We start from the raw sequence: 18175 nt of genomic DNA, 5'->3' as shown, positions 1-18175 counted from the left end.
AGGGTGGACCACTGTGGATAATTCACACCTCCAAGCACAATTTGCGTTTTGGGCTTGATTCTGAGTTTGTTTAGGCCTCCCGTGTTCCCTGAGCCAATGAGCTGGTCAAGGGCCTTTTCCGCAGCCAGGTTGTGTGGGGCAGAGATGCTGAGTGTTATTTGGAGAGAGAGGATGCTCAGAGAGGGCACTTCTTAGGGACACAAGATTCTTCCAGAGACTAAGAAGGTCAGGGCTGGCCAGACTGGGGGGAGCCTCCCACCCGGGCAGAATGTCTTCCCCACTTTCCCGCCAGAGCACACCCTGCTGTGCTGAGGCCTGGGTGACAGGCTCACACTCCTGGCTAATTCCCGCAGGGACACATTGACGCCATTTAGCCTAATTGTTTCTTTAATTGAAAGTCAGCAAGATAGGCACAGGTTTCTTTCCCATGCAAAAGAGGCTTGAACTAGAAGAAACAAGCCAGAGGCAGAAGAAAACAGATGCTAGCTTTAGCCTGGCTTTGGGGAGGGGGGGCTTTGTGCCTCTGAGCTCTTGCATCATAATGTATTTGAGTTAATTTGACTGGTAGGGGTGCTTCGTTAGCCAAACACTTTAATAGGATTGAAGGAGGCTACTTTCAAGCTTTGCATGGATAAGAATGGACTAGCTAAGCCCTCTTTTCTTTAAGGAAATAGCCCCCACACTTGTGCAGGCCAAAATAATTAAGTAATTAGCAAAGGCATTTGTCAAAATGCCCAGTGAGGCTGACGAAAATGACAGCTTTGAGAAGGATGAAGAGCTTGCAAATAGCATTTTCTCGGAGCTCTGGGCCGAGGTCAGGCCTGGAGCCTGCAAGAAAAAACTCCTGCCTGGGACTCCAGGGTCCCAGCTCAACCTTTGGGGTTCAAGTTCACTTCCCTGTGGCAAAAACCAAGGTCCTGTTACTAAAAGAGGCTTTCTTGAAAGGCCTTTGGAACATCAAAGGGCTCTAACACCAGAAAGTAAGTGAAAAATAAGGGAGTCATTTTCCTTTTCAAAGGATTGAAACCGTTAAACAGCCAAGTCCGTGGTGGAAACAGTGTTTGTGGTTTACTGAAATTGAAAGCCTGGGGAAGTAGCTCGAGGTTATAAGGCAGTCATCACCATCGACGGGGGGCTTACTCTGCACCTACTGCGTGCAAGGCAGATTCCTGGGTTTTCTCAGGGCAGGGAGGATCTCTACCCTGAAGAGCCTTACAGTGTTTGCTGTTGTGGGGTGGAATAGAGGTTGAGAAATCAAGAGAGATGCTCCCAACATAGGAGAAAAGCCACACTGGCGGTGATAACCAGTTAGGCCCTTTCAGCATGTTAGGCACGTGGTATCTCATTCAATGCCTGCAACAACCCTATGATGTTGGTGTTCATTTTCCTCTTTTAGTGGATGGGAAACTGAGGCTCAGGGAAGTCAGGAAACAGAGCTGAAAGGTGATGTGAAGGAGAAGGTGAAAGCAATGGAGTCATGAGGATCCAGGTTGACAGCAGATTCTACTTCTCCAGGAATAAGCCCTGAGAAAAAGGTCATTAGATTTAGAGGCTGCAGTTGGCGGTATCTGGAGGGTGGCACTTCAGGGGAGTGAAATGGGTACTCAGACGTCATCACAAGAACAGGGTATGGAGAGTGAGTCTTCCAAAAATAGCCAAAGGGAGAAACCTCACCTTTGGTCCAGTTGGGGGCATTTCCCAAGCCGGGGGTGGGGAGAGATGCTCAAAGAGAGGGAGAGCTTGAAGATGGCAGAGGGAAGGAAATAGTTGAGAAAGACAGGTCCTTCCTGGAGGAGGTGGCTCAGAGGGGGACATGCAGCTTAGAGAGGAGGTGGCCTTGCTGTGGTGGGGGACAGGGGGAGGAAAAACTAAAGGAGAGACCATGTTAAGCTGTTGTGGTATTTAAGTTAGAAAGGAAGGAATCCATTCAGAGGTATTTTGAGGGGTGGCGGGGAGGAGGGCTGAGAGGATTTAGGTGCAGGGGAAGTGGCTGAGGGTTCTCTGAAGTCAAGTTAGGCCAGCAACCCATGGGGCTTGGTGAGGGTGGTGATGGGGCGGTGGTTGTGGCTGGAGACAGGAGCTTAGAGCTCAAGATTTTGGAGGCAGAGTATTTCCACAGGTATACATGGCATCCGGGCTGGGGCTGGAGGTGCCTAGAGTTGGGGGCACAGGATCTGAGGCGGCCAAAGGTCAGGTGCCCTCTTCATGAATACTGAATGCATGATGGAGGGGCAAGAGCACGTCATCAGCTATGGATGTCTCCCAGAAACAAGGCAAGGAGGCTGAAAGAGAATGAAGGCAAGGACAAGAAGAGAGCTGTGTAAAGAGGAACAGTCAGGGCAGTGGTGGAGGCTTAATGACCCAGAGGACAAAGTAAACCTTCGCCTTTTCTTCTTAGAGGTGGTGAGAAATAGTGTGGCTTTTGCGGGTGGGCCAACCTGGCTTCTAATCCTGGTACCCAACTTACTAGTTGTATGACCTTGGAAAAGTCACCTGATAACTGAGTTTTAAAGCTCATCTACAAAATGGGGGTGCCACACTCACTCATGGGGTGTGTGTGAGGATTAAATAAGGAAGTGATTGTAAGCATCTGGAGCAGCACCTGGGGCGTAGACGGTGTTCAGTAAATGGCAGCCTCAGAAATGTTTGAACTGGAAGAGACCTCAGGTCGTCCGTCCAACAAATGAGGAAAAAGGAGGCCCAGAAAGGTTGGGGAAGATGATGGAGTTCCTGTGAGGTCACACAGTACAGAACTCTGGTGGAAGCTGCATGAGGGAGTGGGTGCAGGATGGGAAAGATTCTGGAATCTTCAGTGTCCCCGGCCAGGCACTGGCTCTGGGTACAGACGGGGGTGTGGGCGTGTGTGTTAGGGGGTAGGGGCAGGTCATAGCTCTTTCCAGGGTGACAAGTGCTCACAGGGACATAAAGCTTGCCTTCTAGGAGTCACTGAAGATGTTTTGTCTGTTTGCTCTTGATCTAAACCCCAGGCATTGGCTTCTCTCTTCGGTCTGTTTGCCTCTGGTCTCCAACCTTGGACCATTGTGGCAGCACTTTCTCTGCATGAAGGTTAATTTGCAGTTGACAGTACTTACTTTTGTACGCCTCGTGTCTGATGCAAGTGAGTGCTCTGTAAATAATGAATGAATAACCTCTACTTTGTTTTTGGTGGCAACACATTTCTCTATTCACCTCTACACTTGGTTGATTCCGTGTAGGCAAAGTATCCAGGTTCAGGAGTTTGACAAAAGAGGATTTAAATCCCGCCTTTATCACTTAATACTGGTGACTTTCTCCAAACTGCTCAGAGCCTCAAATTCCTCATCTGTAAATGAGGATGATAATATTTATTTCACCTTCTCTGACGACAGAGGGATGTGTGGCTGGAATGTTCTTAGCATCATGGCTGTGTGGCGCTCTCAATAATACTGGCTGTGTTTTATTGTCGTTGTAGCACTGGGTATGGCAGCACACACAAATATACCTTTTCTTCATTTTTTTTTTTTTTAAAGGTGAGGGTCACTGTTGTCCCACATTCTAGAAAGTACAACAAAGAACTGAAGACACATCTGTCCCTGTTACCTACCTCCAGGCCCCACTTAAGGCCCACTTGGTTTGGTGCTGCAGTGAAAGAAAAGCCCAGCACACCACCCCCTGATTACGCCCCCGGGGGCTCCTTCAGCCTGCAGACAGCCCTGGTGTTTTGGGGTGCTCACTGCCAGCAGGAGAAACCCTCTGAATGGAAATTACTTTAATTTGCAGTTGACAAAAGGCAAATTGCTGGCTTTTTTTTTTTTTTTTTTTTTTTTTTGCGTGGAGCCTGGAATGTAACCTTGTACAACTGCCCCAGACATTCCAGGTGACAGCTTCCATTAGCCTGGCCCAGATTTCTGGTTGAAGGGGATGGGGTGGGGTGGGGAGAGCATAAGTAATTTCACAGGGGGCAAAACCCCGCAATCATGATTTCATCCTACCAACTAATATTACTTCGAATTCCCTCTCACCCTTGTCAACCCACAAAGCAGAGTCCACGTGGACTCCTAGCATGTGTGTTTTTCTTTGCTTGACCTCCAGTGGTGTGTTTCCACACTTCACCGGCTTGTCGTTTTCGGTTCGATGGGAGACATCTTCTTATGATCTACAGCGTTCTGATTTGTGTGTGACTGGCCAGGAGGTCATGAGAGTGCGGCCTTCTCGGCTATATTCCTTTGCACGATGCCTGGGATGTTGTAGGGTCTCCACATATTTGTTGAAGGAAATGAACGGGAAAATGAATGGACAGGTAGTTTTTCCCAAGGCCAGAGCGTCGCTGTCTGTCTAGTCAGACTTCTATAGCATTCCAGAAGGAAGGGCATCCTTTACTTGTGGTGCTGGTCACCTTCCACTTAAAATATGTTCCAGAGATGCCTGTCTGGGGCGGGGTTCGGTGGAATGCAGCCTGAATGGAATGCCTTCTGGGCCAAGTGAGAACGTGAGGCCGCTGCTACCATCTTGTGGACAGTATTTGAAATACAGATGTGGCCCAAGTGGCCTTTGCACCCTTCCATTTCTCACAAGGAAATCTTGGCTGATTCTCTGACAGAATATTCTCCTTTGCAGTGCATTAGGCCACATTTCCAGATGCATGCTTAATGTATTTATATTCCTCTGTTGAAATAATCATCATCATCATAATAATAACTCACATTTATTGAATTTTAGGCACTGTGCTAAGTGCTTTATTATCAAAAAACTTCTTAATGCCTGGGCTATTATTACCATCTGTACGGCAGAGAAAGGAAATTGAGACTCAGAGTGGCTGCACGACTTGTACTTGGCTAGGAAGGGGGATGAGGGAACCAGGACTTGACCCCAGCCTGTCTGGCTCTGGACATTCAGACATATCATGTTTTAATGGTTTGTTTATGTGTTTGCGCCGCTGACACTGAGCACCATGAGAGTTGGTTAGAGCTGTTGAGTATGGGGATTTTATGTATCTCCGTGCACCAACTGTGGACCAGGACTGTGCTAGATGAGGAGATATACAGATCCGTTCAACTGGGGGAAGGCATCCTCATGTATCTGTGCCACGGGGTGCAGGAAAACATGGACAATGTTCCTGGAGTATAATTTGTAATAAAGATTGACAGAGGTGTTGAGTATGTGTGTGTGGGGGGAGGTGAATTAGCAATTAAACTTGCTATTTACAACTGTATTTTTATCTGAACTGGCCTCCTTAGCACTGCTCAGGTAAACCATAATCATTATTAAATCCATCCGTCCATCCATGCGTACGTTTCTTTGCTCCTTACCCTGGAGCACTTGACGCAGAGCCTGTGTGAGAAGCAGTTCACTGGCAGCTGGGGGTTAGAGAGGGGAGAATGGTAGCCTCCCTCTTGGAGGTTCTCCAGGATGGAAGGGACCCGCAGAGAGTATCCCATACTCCACAGAGCCTATATTTTGAGTTGGACTACCCCAAATAAGTCCTCCATGTTTGATGAAAATGTATAGGCAGTTTGCATTTGATGTTATACTAGACAAAGCACCAAAATCTGATTAAAATAAAAAGATTGTGAAATGGAACTTACAGATTAGAATCAATGTGTAAATTAAGGCAAGATTTTCACAGAGCTTCACACTTATAGGTAGAGCCCAGGCTTAAAGTCCATTTTCCTGTGTATTAAGGTACTTGAGGTAAAAGTTCACCGCACACCCATGTATCATTCCTTCCTACAGAGGCAGTGTCACTCGGGGTGACTGAACTCAGCACCACTGTCCTTCCTACTTTATTCAAGGACTCAGTGAGGAGCATTCATCATGGGCCAGGCACAAGGCAGGGTGCTTCGGGAACACAGACATAGGAAGACAGGGGCTCTGTGTCTGTTGGCTGGCAGGTTTCTCAGCTCAACGTACCAGCCTCTGAAATAACACGTGCAGAGGCTAAGGACCTACATGGAGAGACGGGAGATACAGAGAGGAAAGGAGTAGGTAGGAAAGAACTAGAAAGGGAGAGGGGAGAAGAGGAGGAGCAAAGAGAAGAGAGAGACTCTAGACAAGGTGATAGAGATGGCCCCCAGAGGCCTTGGAGGCCCCCCAGAAATGTCCATCCTAGGGGCTTGGGCTAAGCTTGAACAAGCAGGTGCCTTCTTGGGGTCTTTATTTTTTTTTTTCTTGATTAAAATATTTATTTCACCTCTTTTTATAGTAGTAAAAGACAAGAAAGGACCAAGTGTCTTAGAACTGGATATGCTGTAAGTTTGGTATATCTAAACAATGGAACAACATGAAGCCGTTAAAATGAAGTTGTATATAGATACGGAAGGATACACCAAAATGTTAACAGTGGTCATTTCTTGGTGGTGACTTTTCAAGAAATTTCAATTTTCTTTCTGTTTATATTTTCTTTTTCTTTTTTTTCATAATAATATTTTTATTATGTTATTCACCATACAGTACATCCCTGGTTTTTGATGTAAAGTTTGATGATTCATTAGTTGCATATAACACCCAGTGCACCATGCAATATGTGCCCTCCTTAATACCCATCACCAGTCTATCCCATTCCCCCACCCCCGCCCCTCTGAAGTCCTCAGTTTGTTTCTCAGAGTCCATAGTCTCTCATGCTTCATTCCCCCTTCTGATTACCCCCCCTTTTTTTATCCCTTTCTTCTCCTACCGATCTTCCTAGTTCTTATGTTCCATAGATGAGAGAAATCATATGATAATTGTCTTTCTCTGCCTGACTTATTTCACTTAGCATTATCTCCTCCAGTGCCGTCCATGTTGCAGCAAATGTTGAGAATTCGTTCTTTCTGATAGCTGAGTAATATTCCATTGTATATATGGACCACAACTTCTTAATCCAGTCATCTGTTGAAGGGCATCTCGGTTCCTTCCACGATTTAGCTATTGTGGACATTGCTGCTATGAACATTGGGGTGCATATGGCCCTTCTCTTCACTACGTCTGTATCTTTGGGGTAAACACCCAGTAGTGCAATGGCTGGATCATAGGGTAGCTCAATTTTTAACTTTTTAAGGGACCTCCACACTGTTTTCCAGAGTGGCTGTACCAACTTGCATTCCCACCAACAATGTAGGAGGGATCCCCTTTCTCCACATCCTCTTCAGTAATTGTTGTTTCTTGCCTTGTCAATTTTTGCCATTCTAACTGGTGTAAGGTGGTATCTTAGTGTGGTTTTGATTTGAATTTCCCTGATGGCTAATGATTTTGAACATTTTTTCATGTGTCTGTTAGCCATTTGTATGTCTTCATTGGAAAAGTGTCTGTTCATATCTTCTGCCCATTTTATGATTTGTTTATTTGTTTCTCAAGTATTGAGTTTGAGAAGTTCTTTGTAGATCTTGGATACCAGTCTTTTATCTGTAGTATCATTTGCAAATATATTCTCCCATTCCGTGGGCTGCCTCTTAGTTTTTTTGACTGTTTCCTTGGCTGTGCAGAAGCTTTTTATCTTGATGAAGTCCCACAAGTTCATTTTATCTTTTGTTTCTCTTGCCTTTGGAGATGTGTCATGAAAAAGGTTGCTGTGGCCGATGTCGTAGAGGTTGCTGCCTATGCTCTCCTCTAGGATTTTGATGGATTCCTGTCTCACATCGAGGTCTTTCATCCATTTATAGAGTTTATCTTTGTGTATGGTGTGAGAGAGTGGTCAAGTTTCATTCTTTTGCATGTAGCTGTCCAATTTTCCCAGCACCATTTATTGAAGAGACTGTCTTTTTTCCACCGGATGTTTTTTCCTGCTTTATCAAAGATTAGTTGCCCAAAGAGCCGAGGGTCCATTTCTGGGCTCTCTATTCTGTTCCATTGGTCTATGTGTCTGTTTTTGTGCCAGTACCATGCTGTCTTTGTGATCACAGCTTTGTAGTACAGCTCGAAATCCGGCATTGTGATGCCCCCAGCTTTGTTTTTCCTTTTCAACAGTTCCTTGGGGTCTTTCTTAAATGCCTGGTGGCAGCCATCTCCCCTCAAGTACCGCAAAGATATCCTGCCAGCTTCGTTGTGTCCCCAGCACTGATATCTTTGTTCTGAGGTCAAGACTGTTGGGAAAGAAGTATTATCACCATTATTAGTATTTTTATGCCATCATGGGCTCTGAATATGCCAGCCTTCCCAGGCCACAGGGGTTGGGCGTGTAGTCAAGTCTAGAGTGATAAAGTGGGTGCTGATGAAAATGTCTGAAACAGGTAAGGCTGGGGGAGGGACTGACAGAGCACAGGACCATGGCATTGGCCTGGACCCATTCCTGTGCTGAGAAGACATGGCTTCCAACTAGTGTAAGGGACCCCTGGATGCCTCCATCTGCAGGTGGGGCTCACAGGGACAGTGTATCTCCAGTTTGTGAGGCCGGACTTCCCCAGAGAGCATCACCATCCAGCTGGCGATCAAACATCTGGTGGGCAGGAAGAATACTTGGGAAAGAATTTAAAAGCTGTACTCTTTTCTCGATAGTTACACGTGACAGCCATAACCACACAATCCTTCAAAGGAATGTGCTTTCCTGTCGTGCTCTGGCTTTTATTAAAAGCTGTTACAAAAGTTATTTCTGTACTTTATAAATAATAACAACACCAACTAACATTTATTGTGGACTTAGCAAATGTGAGGAGCTGGATGAAGATCCTACAGAGACATTTTTATCATATTTTGGTTTAAGAAATCACTTCGCTTTTTCTGAGGATCTGGTATGTTTTTACCAACCAGCTAAAAACAGCCGTATGATAGTGTTCCCTTCACCTTAGTTTCCTGAACATTCCAAGTCACTTTTTACACCTAAATAAGAGCAACCACACTGATTCTTAGAATTGACGTATTTGTCTTTCTCCTACTCTTGTTTTAACATCGTGAAAACTTTATCTTCTTCTAGGGATTTACTTAAAGAACTAATGAGAAGCTCATTCATTCATTCACCCATTCATTTATTCATTCAGTGATGGCTGCTCTGTGTCATGTGCTAGGTTGGGTGAACAGGACAAACACTCGCTTGCCTTTATAATGTTAATAGCTTAATAGACCTAGAGGCCCCAGAATGTAGGCAAAGAACTTGGTGCATGGATGTTTAAAGCAGCATTACTTAAAATAGCAAAGAATTGGAAACAACACATGTCCAACGATAGGGGATTAGTTCAATTATAGTAGATGCATATGATGGAACTTTAAATGGCTGTTATAAATTAGTTTTTTTTCCATGATGTGGAAAAATGTTTAAGAAATACAATTTTAAGAGGGGGAAGATAAGCAAACTACAAAATTAGAGACTTGCGAAGGCAAGAGCAGGGAAGTTCTGGGGGCAGGATCCTAATTTTATATCTTAAAAAAAAAGACCAGAAGGAAGTATTACAAAATATTAACAGTAGTTCTCTCATAATTGTGACATGATAAATATATTAAATTTTCATTCTCATATTTTTTTGGATTTTCCAATGCTGCTATAATGAATGTGAATTAATTTTAAAATCTTAAAAGCAATAATGAGAAAAAAGAGAAATTCCTAGGGGGCACGTTCGGGCCTTCTGGGCTATAGATATAAGGGGAGAAGTGTCCCTTGGATTTCCGGTCTGCAGAGCTGATGTGAGCTCCGATCCAAGGTCTTCACCGTGCTCACCGTGAGCCAGTGGGAGCCAGGAGCGGAGGCTCACTGAGGCACACGTGGAATTAGTGTGACTAGGAAGGTCAACTGGTTTCACTGTGGAAGCCCTCCTCTCATTCCCTGAGACAAATATGGCGTAGGATTGATAAACGTCCTGGAATGGAAATTAAAGTACAAATGTGGCCCTGTGGGGAGAAAGCAGTCATTAAATAGTTGAATTTAATCCTTAAGTTTTTGATCCCCCAGGTCGATTTTGTTACTATTTCATCTGACCTAAGCCATTTAGGCAGAGACAAAGAAGTGGCATCAGCCGGTGGAATGGCTCTGGACTCAGATCGTCCAGGTCTCAGTCCTGACTCCACCACCAAATTGCTTGATGACCTTGAGCCAATCACTTCACCTCTCCGAACCGTACTCTTATGTAGAGGAGAAACAACAGAGAACCTACCCAGTTGAGTCATGGCGAAGATTAAATAAGAGAATGCACACCCAGGAGCCGGCTGCTGCAGCTTCTCTGTGCCTCTCCCTGTCCTGCCGGGCTCCACTCAGCTCCACTCCATTCGCTGTCCTCCTTGCCCTGTGTCCTCCACATGTGGGGGGGCCAAACTGTGCAAACTCTCCTTTCTTAGGTTATGGCTGATTCATGGGAGGCCTTTCTCGGAGACTGAAGGCAGGAGGAATAAAGAGACAGGACACTTCACCCTCTCTCACTCTGCTTTGGGCAGTGTGGCTGGTAGTGCCTGCGTCCCCCCTGAGGTCCCTGTTCCCCCAGGACAGCGCCCCACCTCTTCTGTCCCCCTCTTCCTAGGGGAGGTGCCTCCACTGAATGAAATCTCTGATGTGGGCTCCGTTTCCTGACTAGACTCTGACATTTTTCTTTCCTTTTTTTTTTTTTTTAAAAGATTTAAAAAACAATTTTAAGTAATCTGTACATCCAGTGTGGGGCTCGAACCCACAACCCTGAGATCGAGAGTCACATGCTCTACTTCCTGAGCCAGCCAGGCACCCCAGACTGACACTCTTCTGACCTCTCTCTACCTGAGGTTTTGAATGACTGCGATAAACAGCTTTTACAAGACTTACCATGTGTTTGCTCCCAGATCAACTTTGCCATGAGTTTGAGTGCCTCAAAAAGCCGTTTGTCATGTTTAACCTCAGTGGACTGTGCGATGACCCAATCATTTTGGGAGAAGAAACAACTTTTAAATTTTTTGAGAAATTACATATTGGCTCCAAAAAAGTATCTGTGTAGGACATATGAAATATAAATAATAATGATTCCATGAACGGGCATCCCTTCATCCACCACCGGGTAAAAAGAAACATTTACCATTATCTTTGGAGCCCTCAGGGAACCCATCCCTGGTTCCATCTCGTCCCCTCCCCAAAGAGCTCCATCTCCCAAGGCTGACAACCATTTGCTTGTCTTTGTAGATTTACCATGTCTTTGCCCCGCTAAACAGTATGTTTGGTGTTACATGTTTTTAAATTGTATATAAAAGAAAGAATGCTGTAGGGATTCTTCTCAGACTTGTTCTTCTGCCCAGCATTGTTACTAAGCACGTCATGTGTGGCTGTGATTCATTCCCAGTTCATTCATGCAGGGCTTTAGAATATGTTGTTATAGAACTACACCTCACCGTGTTACGCAATTGCTGTTAATGGACATGGGGGTCTCTCCAGGGTTCTGCTATTTCAAACCTCCTTGTATCTGTCTGCGGGTGCCCGGGTGTCGCTGTTTCTCTAGGGTATAAGCTGAGGCTTGGAGTCGCTGGGTCACAGAGCAGGGAATGTCACTGTTAGCAGATCGTGCCACATTGTTTTCCACAGTGGTTTTAACCTATTTATACTCTGACCAGCTATGTAAAAAATATATATGTTGTTCAGTCCCTCGTGAGTCTTTGAAGTCAGACTTTTAAATTTTTTGCCCATCTGAGAGGTGGGAAAGGATACTTCTTTGTGGCTTTACCTTTGTATTTTCCTCCTTAGTAATGAGAGTGAGCTTCTTTCCATATTGGCTGTTCACATGTTCTTTTCTGACAGGAGTCTGTTTGAAAGCTGCTGATTGTACTTCCCTGGAATCTGGGGTTGTGGCTGACTTGGGGCAGCTGGGGAGGGTGAGTAGGGTCCACGAGGGAGGGAGGGAGGGAGGTGCTGCCCTAAAGGGCAGGGCATGGAGCAGGGCAGGGGCATGGCTGTGATGGGAGTGACAGAGAACATACCCAGCCTGGAGGCTTCCAGATGATTTTTTTTTTTTCACTGTGAAATATTAGCAGACCTTATAATTTGTTAAGAAAAGCTCAAAACATTTTTAACATAGATTTTTCTTATTTTTAAAGTATGGACACCTAATTCAAAAAAAGGCAGTTTGGGCCAAATAAATCCAATCTGTGAGCCCTGGATTTAGCTATCCAAAGACCCTTCTGTGACCTGTGCTTTGGTTATGAGACAGGATTCACCCCATGGTCAGTCAGCAAGTATTACCAGCCCTTTGGATCCACAGGGAGCAGAAGAGTAGGTCCCCTGAGTTCATGGAAGGGTCTGTCTGAACGGACCTTTCATTCTCTGCCTGTTGTTTTTATGGTGGTGAAACATACATAACATACACTTGGCATTCCTAGGTGTGCGGTTCAGTGGTACCAGAGGTACATTCCCGTTGTGGCACGATCACTATTCTCACAGAGGCTTTTCATCTGGCAAAGCTGAAATTGTCCGCATTAAACCCCTCCATTTCCCCCCTCTCCTCAGCCCCCCGCAGCCACCAGTCTCCTCCTGTCTCTAGGAGTTTGATACTCTGGGTACCCCACGTAGGTGGGATCTTGCAGTATCTGTTCTGTGCCTGGCTTATTTCACCTGGCACAATGCCCTCCTGCTGTGTCTCAAGCGTTATGCGTTCATTGTCCAAGCTGCCGCAGGGGTCACAGTTTCTTTCCTTTTGAAGGCTGCAGAATATTTCATTGTATCCCCGTGCCCCATCTGCTTTATCCACTTGTCTTTCGATGGACATTTGGCTGCTTTTACCTTTCAGCTGTGTGCATGTTGCTGCCACAAGCCTGGCTGTACAAACAGGTTTGAGTCTCTGCTTCCAGTTCTTTGGGGGTGTACACCCCGCAGTGGAATTCCACTGGATCATATGGTAATTCTGTTGAATTTGGTCAGGGGCAGGTGGACTGGCTTATTCTCTTAGTACTTTTGCCTGCTTTCACTACTTAAGAACATGCAGTTAGAACTTGGGGGTAATCAGCATCATTTGGGATAGCAGTGATTCGTATCCTTCCTCAGGCTACATTTTGCAAAAGGAGAACATAGATGAAATCCTTGGGCCCATATCTGTTTGGCTGTTCTTGTCCTGTGGCGATGAGGACGATGATTAAGATAACTGACTCAAATACATTGTGTGCTCGCTTTGTCCCCAGCACTGTTCTAAACACTTCCACGTATTTTAAATAATGTCATATTCATAATCATTCCACGAGGATTATCGTCCTGGTTTTACAGGTGAGGAAACCAAACCCCAGAGAAGTGGAACCATAAACAAAGCTGGGACAGACAGGCTCATTTAATTCAGCATTTACTTTCACCAAGGAGGGGAAAGAGGTTGAAGACGGGATACCCAAAGTCACAGCATTATGCCGTGACTGACCCAGCTGAGCTCACAGGCTTCCAGACGTCTGGAACCCCCTGGCCCCACGCTCTTGCCGCCTCGAAGACAGGATTCCATCCATTCATTCTGTTTATCCTGTTGACCCAAGCGAAACCCCTTCTGAGAGGCTGCCGTGCCGCATCGGGATCCAGCTGGATATTCCTGGTCCTCTTCCTGATAATTACCGAGGCAGGACTTAGCTGAAATATGACGGGGAGAGGATTACGGGTTTGGCTCTAGGATTTTGTGAAAACACATGGAAGTAGCACATTAATATTAGTCAAGGGCTGAATGGGCCTTTTTAAGAAGTTGAGATAAACTTTGGCAAAATCAGGTTGCCCTGAGAAGCATTCAATTTATTGTGGAGTAGCTCAAAAAATTATAATTTTTCTTTCTTGTTAAGTTTATTTAGATAGTAAAAATCTGGAGTCTGTATCCCCCACGAAGTTGCACCCCTGGAGTTATGAGTTTGACTATACATATGGCGGGCCTGTGTTTTTCATTACATTCCCTTACTCATTAGGTCTTGCAGTTAGTCCGTGTTACACATTTCTCTTGTGTTTTTCTTGAACTTCATGAACTCTGGCATTTCATTTCGGGGATGTATATCCAAGGGAAAAGCTGCCTTCCTTTGATCTTCCTTGGGACACCATTATGTTTAACCTGAGAAAGATTAGGGAGTTGCCATTCAACGCTGAACAAACACAAAACTCGGCTGCAAAGATGGCGGGTGCTTAATCTATTTACAACATCGACTCCATTATGAACTAATTCCACATCAAGCAGACTCTGAAAAGCATTCTTTGGAATGGAATTCCCATCTGCTTTGGGAGGCTATGTGCATATGGTCCAGAGTACTGAATGTATTGGCCTCACAAAGAAATCTATTTAGCATGAAATATTTAAACTGTAGAGGGTTTTTAAACTTTGAGATCATTGTCAGTGTTGGTTCCCCACATGGCTGTCAAGTTGTACTTTCTCTGAACTGAACAGCAGTTTCTGGAAAGCACCCTTGCCTTCTACTTGTATTTGTAATAACATCTGCTCAACAGTGGTGAAACAAGTCAGCTCCAGTCTTTGGACAAACAATCCTCTGAGCCGGGGTGAACTCAGAGGGGCAAAGAGCTGCCACTTGGCCAGCAGCTGGAAAGCCAGACTGCTCAGCGACCCTCCGCTCCCTTTCCAAAATGGGCTTCAGAACTCGGCTCACCTTTTAAATAGCTCCTTAAAGCAACGCACAGGTCTAATTGTGATATATATATACATATAATATATATATATATATATATACATATAATATATAATATATGTATATTTTTTATTTTTTCCCTAGCCCTAAAATGAGAAAGGAAGAACAAAACAAAATCAAGTGTTAGCCTGTCAGGATTTTCAGTTCCCTGTCACCCCCAAGACACTGATGGAGATTTATTTTCCTAATGAAGGCTCCAACGGTAATGGTGGCACTTGCTAGAATCGGTTAGGACTAAGTGCTATTTAATTCACGGCGAAGCGACAATCTGACTGGACTGTGATTAGTTCCAGCTTTTAGCTATCATTTATAGGTCACCAGGCGGCTAACAACCTCAAATGAGGGACCATTATCTTTTGACAAGATGAAGCATTTTTCTGGGGGGATGGGAGGAAGGGGGAGGGGTGCTACACAGAAAGCCAGCTTAATACTCTCTCTGGGAATTATTTCATTCCTAATAGAGCTCCACAGCCACTTACTCAAAAGAACCATGTGCATGCTTTCCAGTTAGGTCTGCTGAAGGCGAAGGAGGAAAGGACTTTCCTTATAGCCATTCGTTGAGCTACTCAGCAACTAGAGGCAAGCCTCATCTTACCATGCTCTGCTTTATTGCACTTCATGGGTATTGTGTTTTTTACAAATTAAAGGTTTGTGGTAACCCTGCGTTGAGCAAGTCTATTGGCACCATTTTTCCAACTGCATTTGCTCACTCTGTGTAATCACATTTTGGTTATTTAAAACTTTTTCATTTTTATTCTATTTCTTATGGTAATCTGTGATCAGCGCTCTTTGATGTTACTATTATAACAGTTTTGGTGTGCCATGAATTGCACCCATGTAAGACAGTAAACTTAATAAGTGTGTGTGTTCTGACTGCTCCACCGCCTGGCTGTTCCCCCATCTCTCTCCCTCTCCTCAGGCCTCCCTATTGCCTGAGAGACAACCATCTTGAAGTCAGGCCAGTTAATAACCCTATAGCGGCTTCCAAGAAGAGTTGCACATCTCTCATGTTATTTATTTATTATTTTATTTATTATTTATTTTTTAAATCAACAGCTAGAAATGACTAAGCATAGTGCGGAAGAGGATGTTGAAAACCGAAAGAGGTCGAAGGCTAGGCCTCTTGAGCCAGTTAGCCATGTTGCAAATGCAAAGGAAAAGGTTTTGAAGGAAATTCAAAATGTTACTCCAGTGAACACATGATAAGAAAGCAGAACAGCCTTATTGCTGATATGGAGAAAGTTCTAGGGGTCTGGATAGAAGATCCAGCCAGCCACATTTCCTTAAGCTAAAGCCTAATCCAGAGCAAGGGCCTAACTTTCTTCAATTCTCTGAAGGCTGGGCGAGGTGAGGAAGCTGCAGAGGTTGGGTCGTGAGGTTCAAGGAAAGAAGCTGTTTCTATAACATAGCGGTGAAGCAGCAAGTGTTGATGAAGAAGCTGCAGCAAGTTATCCAGCAGCTCTGGCTAAGGTAAAGGTGGCTGCACTCAGCAACACATTTTTCCACATAGAGGAGACAGTCTTATATGGGAAGAGGATGCCATCTGGGACTTTCACAGCTAGAGTGAAGTCAGTGCCTGGCTCCAAGCTTCCAAGGACAGGTTCCCCTAATGCAGCTGGTGACTTAAAGTTGAAACCAGTGCCCATTTACTCTGCCAAAAATCCTAGAGCTCTTATAATTATGCTGTGTATTCACCGAGTCCGCACTATCTCCGAGGTATGCCTGTGTTCCTTGAGGGCGGCACTGTGGGAGAGTGTATGGGTGGGCTTCCCTGGAAGGAAGGCTAGTATCCGTGCTGGTGAGGCAGTTCCAGGTTTGTAATAGCCATTCTCCACTGTGATGGGGTAAAGCCTCTGTTCCGATTGGCTGGCGTCAGGGCCATACTGATTGTTAAATATTCAAAATAATGACCTTGGCTGGGGCAGTGCTCTTTTGTGGAGCCCATTTTTTTCCTCCAGGAAAATTCCATTTTAAGTGACATTGTCTCTCTTACATCATTTTAGAGTGTCCCCTAAATTAGCTGAAAGCTGTCAACCTGTTAATTATAAGCAAGATGATGTGATGTTCTAAGAAAGTAGCAGTTTGGGTGTAGGTACAGTGTGACTCCAGAGGGTTAGGAGTCTAGCTCGTCAATAGCTGGTTGCTCATAATGAGCGTCATGATGACACCTGTCAACCCTATAACAGGGAGGGCCCAGGGGTTCTCCAAACTGGAGCAGTCTGAAAGCACTGGAACAATGCAGGTGTCCCTGCCACCAGCCACACATACTGGCTTTGACACTGCAGCCTGAAATGGTGGGAATAGACCTGTTTTCCTTCCTCCTGACTTCGAGACCCCCACTTTCTTCTTTTTTGGTCTTAAGGAGGTGGAAGGCAGTCTTCTTGCTCACTTTTATCCTATTTAGTGAGTCTTAGAGGGAAAAGAGTCTGCTTTTATCTGCTTTTGGAACTAGAACATCAGATTTTTACCAGTCTGATGCAATACTGGAACAACTCTGGTGTTGAGTACCAGCCAGGCCTCAGATGTTGTAAAGGTGCTTTCCATACATGAGCCCATTCAGCTCTCACCTTAATCCCGCGAGAGAGGCATTATTGTTCCCAGGATGCAGACGAGTCTGAGGCAGGGCCAGGGATACAAATCCAGGCCTGCTGCTCTGGGGCACCCAGAGGTGATCTCACAGGTATTACCTCTGTCCTAAAGGAGCTTACAATCAGTTGCGAAAACAAGCCACACCTATATCGCTACAAGGTGAAACAGAGTATAGCAATATTTCTCAAACTCGATCTCTTAGTTTTAGGGGAAAAATTGTTAGGAACTTCCAATGTTGATTTGCTTTTATAAATTATTTCAGTGTGCACAAGTATAAATCTTGCATAAGCTCCTTACACTGCTAATATTTTGGTGCATTTCTTTATAGACACCCATGTATTTTGGGGCTTATTTTGTATAGATTTGTATTATGATTTCTTGGGGTTGCGTCTCACATATTAGCACTTTCCGATGTCAGTAACAAAATGTTAAAAATTGATATATTTTAATCCTTGCACCAATATAGGGATTTTACCATATATTCAGCCATTCCCCTCCACTTGGGCACTTAGGTTGCTTCTGATTTGTACCATTATAAAGCACAGTGTCACATGCATTTTTGTACATGAACCTCTGGCTGCCTTTCTGATCATTTCCTTGGAGTTAATAGGAGTGAAATTACTGGGTCAAAGGGCACAAACATTTTTTTAAGGCTTTTAACATCTCTCTTCAGGAAGGTTGTGATAATATGTTTGCATCTGATATTGAAGGACCGCTTTGGGGCCTAAGAGGTGTCCGGAGAAAGTGGCATCTGAACCAGAACTTCAAGGGCGGGCAGAGCTGCCACCAGTGCAGGTGGATGGAGGCACTTCGGGTGGGTGATCACATGGCCAGACGCGGGGAGGAGCGTACAAGGTGCCTGGGGGAAATGGCGAGCATTCTGATTTAGATAGTGCTGTGGCTCTCCACCATTTTACGTATCAAGCACACTTAGAATGTTAAAATTTGGGGGAGAACATAAAATATTCAAAATAGGAAACAATTCGGCAATAATGCAAAGACAGCATGGTGGTATAGTGTTATCTAAATGTCCAGAAGCATCAGCATTATTGTACCATTTCTTGCTCCTCCTGGTTCTGTGTGTAGAACTGTTTGTTGATCTCACCAT

The sequence above is a fragment of the Ursus arctos genome, unplaced genomic scaffold (assembly GCF_023065955.2).
Source record: "Ursus arctos isolate Adak ecotype North America unplaced genomic scaffold, UrsArc2.0 scaffold_7, whole genome shotgun sequence".
Lineage (NCBI taxonomy): Eukaryota > Metazoa > Chordata > Mammalia > Carnivora > Ursidae > Ursus > Ursus arctos.
This window is presented reverse-complemented; position numbering follows the sequence as displayed.